The sequence below is a fragment of the Olea europaea genome, chromosome 7 (genome assembly GCF_002742605.1).
Source record: "Olea europaea var. sylvestris chromosome 7, O_europaea_v1, whole genome shotgun sequence".
NCBI classification, from domain to species: domain Eukaryota; kingdom Viridiplantae; phylum Streptophyta; class Magnoliopsida; order Lamiales; family Oleaceae; genus Olea; species Olea europaea.
In genome coordinates this window covers 25,571,594-25,576,931 of record NC_036243.1, presented here as the reverse complement: position 1 = coordinate 25,576,931, position 5,338 = coordinate 25,571,594, and positions in this window count along the sequence as shown.

The window sequence follows — 5,338 nt, the reverse complement described above, 5'->3', positions numbered from 1 at the left end:
TCAATTGTATATCACTTTATCTCCTCCAATTAGGTTTTTTGAACAAAAAAAATTTCTCCAATCATGAGACCCTAGTCGGTGCATGCATGTGAGGAGAGAGATACTTTTCAAACATTTAAGAAAATTGACACTTTTTGTCCTCAAACTTTTTTAGCACCATAGATCATCCGCCTTTCGAAAATGTAGCAAAACTCGTCCCTCCGTCCATTTTAACCTTTTTGCAACTAGGTCATTAAATACAGTTGCTTAGAGATAAATGAACATGAGAATTAGAGAAATTACAACTTAACTACAGTTTGGTTTGTTAGCAAACGATCAGGTTCTTATCTTCTTTTCTAAATTAGTAATTCTTTTGATTCATTATGCAAGTAGATCATTTGTGGGGAAGAAGAATTTGCCGACAGAACTTAAAAGTTTGGATTTACGCTATATGACTGCTAATTATACACTGGTTTCTCATATAATTAAATATTTCTGGAGAAACTTAGTTACATTCTAATTGATAGTTTGATAAAAATAAAAAATAAAAAATAATAAATTAATGAAGGCCCAGAAAAAAAAGAAAATAATTTGTGGGTCATTAGCCAGAGATCTTTTTCATTCACAGAAATTAATTAATTTTTTTAACAAGAATTGGCCTGGATTGTGTTAGAAATCTGAGCTTTTCTTTGGCTGCACCACAACATATCTTGGCAACGTCTATTATGTCACCTACTTTCTGACAAAGTAGCATTAATCATTTTCAGGAATAAACTGGGTTTTATTTCTCAAGACAGGCCACGATTCGTGCAAGTTTGAGTATCTCCCCTAATCACCAATTCTTGAATCAGACCCGACAGACCAGACCAGGCTTCATTATCATATTTATGTCCTCAACTTTTTTTATGTCGCATTATCATTCTCAAATTAATATTAGTTGTCCTATCATGAGATAAAATAAAAATACTTATATGTCCCTCTTATTTTTAAATAAGCCAAAAAGACAAAATTAAGATTAAATATTTATTCCTCATTTTAAAGCATACTAATAATATTTTTGGACGAAAACTGTGATGAAGCACAAGATTTGAAATGTAAAAGATAAAAATATAACGCAAAAAGTTAAAAATAATAAACATTGTGATTCTAAAGTTCAAGACCTTTAATATAAATAAATAAAAAGATGCGGCGTGGATATAATGTACCTACTTATTGATAGCCAACCAGGTGGAATCTACAAATACCTGTTTTGGAGAAGATCATTGGTAGACACTCTAGGTCCACCACGTGCATCATATTAATCTACCTGTTGACACATAAAAATTCAGCCCAAATCGAACAACCCAAGAAGTAAAATTCAATTGGAGGATCCCCAAATCAGATAGCCCAAAGAACGAAATCCAATCGAATAAATCAAGGTGAAGGCCCAAATAAGGAGGCCCAAGAATGCGGTAACGCCATCGCCCAAGTTTGCAAGTTGCCCAGAATCTGAACGAATAGAGTGTCATGCGGTCGCCCAGAGCTGTTACTCTATTTCTCGCCCAAACCTTCAAGTCGCCCAAAGTATCAACAAACATAACGCGTCGTGGTTATCAAGAAATGCAGTTATCAAAACAGTTGTTAAAACAGCCCTATCACGTTCCACGATTCAAGGAATTCAATCGAAAGCGGTTGAACGATGAAAGGTAATGACAGCAGTTAAAAGGCAGTTTTCATGACAAAATGGCCACTACGAAGAAAGTGGGTAGTTATAGGGCGATCAGGCAGTTTTTAGAGTAGTTAATCACAAAGGAATCGCCTATGAAGTATAAAAGGGAGAAATGACATAGAAGCAAAGGACGAAACTCTCGAACTGAGAATATGTAATTTTCATTTCCTTAGCTTTTAGATTTAAACACTTTTCTTTCTGTAACTCGTGTGCTTGCGCCCCTTGAAGGCACGTTGTTTTTCATTTCCAATTGTAAAGTTCATCGCCAATAAAAGAACACCCCTTTTTAGGACTTTGTCTCAAGAGGTTTCGTCCCTTACACAATCGTCTGATCCTTTTTAATTGTTAGCGACATAACCCGCGCGAAACAATTTGGCACGCCCAGTGGGACAGTGGTGTTAGGTGTTGAAAGTACAAAAGGTGAAACAATATGCCTCAGAGATCCGACAAGGAAGGAGCAAGTCAGGGAGGAATCCAGTCTGTAATCGAGCGATATGAGGAGCAGCATGCCTCTCCACGAACAGATGGACAAAATCAAAGCAGTAACAGTCGTTACGAACCAATGACGGAGTTGAGTCCTCGAACCATGCGTGCATTACTCGGAGAACTCACGCAAGACATTGTTGAACAGGTAAATCTTCGAAGTATTCATAATATGGAAAGATTTACACAAAATGGGAATGTACACTATGACAACATGGCCAAACAACTAAAGACGTTGAACGAAACAATGAACAAGTTAGTGGGCCAAATATGTCAACCGGCTATACCTCTTACAAGTCACTTTCAAACTAGGACAATTGTAGGACATAATCCTTCGGTCCCAAATCCGAGTCAAGGGGTAGAACCACTTTTTGATCCCTCTACTTCAAACCAAGGGGGTATTACAATACCAAATCAAAATAATGGTAGCGGTATGCCTAACTTGGGGGGTAATCCAAACGTGAGAGATAATGTCCTAAACAATGGACAGAATATTCCACGTGGAAACGAGGGAGTAGATGTTCAGGCTAATGGTAATGACCCTAATCATGGTAACTTTGTTGTCAATCAAGGACCAAACATCAGGCCTCATGCAAACCAACAGGTTAACCAACCTGTAGGAATTCTATATGACCCCAACGTCATGTTGAGGAATCAGATTATGGAAATCGTACAGGATCAGATGACTTTTGGGGTGCGTCCCGTCATTAGGCCGACGTACACAAAGCCATATCCTGATTGGGTAGATCAAGCATATCCATGGCCTAGAGGATACAAAGTGCCAGAATTCTCACTGTTTACTGGTTTAGGAGAGGTGTCCACTCTAGAACACATAGGGCGATTCACATTGCAAAGTGGTGATGTAACCGATTACCATAAAATGAGACTTTTCCCTAGTTCGTTAACAGGAGTAGCTTTCTCTTGGTTCATCAACTTGCCAGCGAACTCTGTTCAAACATGGCAACAATTGGAACAATTGTTTCACGCTCAGTTTTATAAAACTGAGTCTGAAGTCACTTTGGCCGATTTGGCGAATTTACGTCAAATGCCAAATGAATGGGCAGAAAGTTTTCTCCAAAGGTTCAAGATAGCAAGAAGCAGGTGTTTTGTACCTCTGCCCGAAAAAGAATTTGTCAAGATCGCTCAAGGCTGCTTGAGCTTTGATTTAAAAGAGATGTTCCAGGACAAAGAATTCCCTGGCCTGTTCCAGTTGAGTGCAAATGTGATTAGGTATGAGCGACTGATAAGAGAAGAAGAACAAATGAAAAATTCTAGTAAAGGGACTTATTACAAAGACCCGAATTTTGACGTTCATACCATCGACGACGAGTCATACGATCAGGCCGAAATGTGTTTGGCCGAATTGGTCAAAGGGGATACATATACTTGTCCCATAATGGCCAAGCCTAGACCATCGGGCAAAGATGAGCCCATAAAGGATGGAAACATAAAGGCTAGAACGTTCTCGTTCGATGTGACCAAAGCCGACCTTATATTCGACAAATTATATAGGGATAAGCAGATAAGATTGCGATAAGCACAAATTGCCAAACCCTGAACAAATTAAGGGTAAAAAATATTGTAAATGGCATAATGCATGGTCACATTTGACTAACAATTGCTTGGTTTTCCATCATGTATTGCAGGATGCTATATTGAATCAGGACGAATTACGTTCGATGATAAGAAAAAGATGGCAGTGGACGAGAATCCTTTCCCACAGCCACTTGGAGTAAGCATGGTAACATCTGGATTCAAGAACAAGTTACCAAAATTCAAGTTGATCGTAGATGACGGAGAAGAAGACCCTAGACCACATCCCAGCGTCTTTGAACGAATCAAAGGAAAAGAACCAAAAAAGGACGAAGACGTCTTGTGTGCAAGGTGTAGAAGGGAAGTAAATGGAAACACGGAGAAACCAGGGACATGGCAGCGTCCTCATCGCCCTGTTTTCTTCCCAAACATTCAGCCTGGTAGAGGGCGAGGTACATCATTCTATAGAGGACCGCCTTTTGAAAGGCAGTTCAGACCAGCAGACACTGGAAGAACATTTAGGCCGTAACCTCGTCGGCCAAATGTATGGCATTCATTCCAGTATAGTGCAGGAAGGGCAATACCCTTCGATGAGATGACTAGGACCCAACAAAGGCGTTTCCAACGAAACTACGGACGGATGATGAGGTAGCAACAAGGAATGCCACATCCCAAAGCGCCTCTACTACTCAAGGTAGCCAATCAAAACGTCCTCAAAGGTAGTAAAGAGACTAGTACAGACGAATCAATGAAGGAACTGCCAGAAACCTCTTCTGGGAGATCAAGATTTGAGAGGGACAAAGGGGATGAAAAAGATCCAGATCAGCCCCTTGCTATCCAATTCAGTACGATGCCTCCTGTCGTGGTCAATAATTACCTACTGGCCAATGAATTCAAGAATAAGGAAGAGGAAGAAGAGAGGGAAGACAACGAAGGAAAAGCCTGCGTGCTAGTATGTGAAGAAGGCTAGACTTCTGGAGAGGCCTACAACGATGAAGAGGACGATGGGATGACAGACATTGAAGAAGAAATCGACCTAGAAGCAGAAAGGAAAAAGAGGGGAGTATCGCGCAATACTCTGTTTAAGCAACTACACCAAGAGGGAGTTCGTGAAGTAGACTTGTTGGGGGAGCCATTTGGGCATCCTTTCGACTTCTACGTACTATACAGGACACCCAAAAGGAAGAAGAGAGTACCTCGCTCTGAAAAGTATGGGTCACCTCCAAGGATAATGCCCCCTCCCACAGGTTGGATAACTGATGGGGAAGCATTAGAAAAAAGTAAGAAGGAAATTCAGGAGACAGAGGATCAGCGTGACATACTACACGTCGACCTATCACCAGGGGATAATTCGACAGAAAACAAGCAAGAGGTAGAAATAGAGGCTGTCGAAAAGGTTGTTTTTAAATGACCAGCCATGAAATTGACAAAACACCTGAGGCCATTATACGTTAAAGCTCTAGTTAACGGCGTCCCAGTGGCAAAAGTGCTTGTCGACAATGGAGCAGCTATAAACACCATTCCATCCAGGATGATGAGAAAGTTCGCAAAGACAGAGGGTGATATGATTCCTACAGAAGTCATCCTCACTAGCTTCAATGGAGGAGCAACTTCAGCTAAGGGAGTTATGCCATT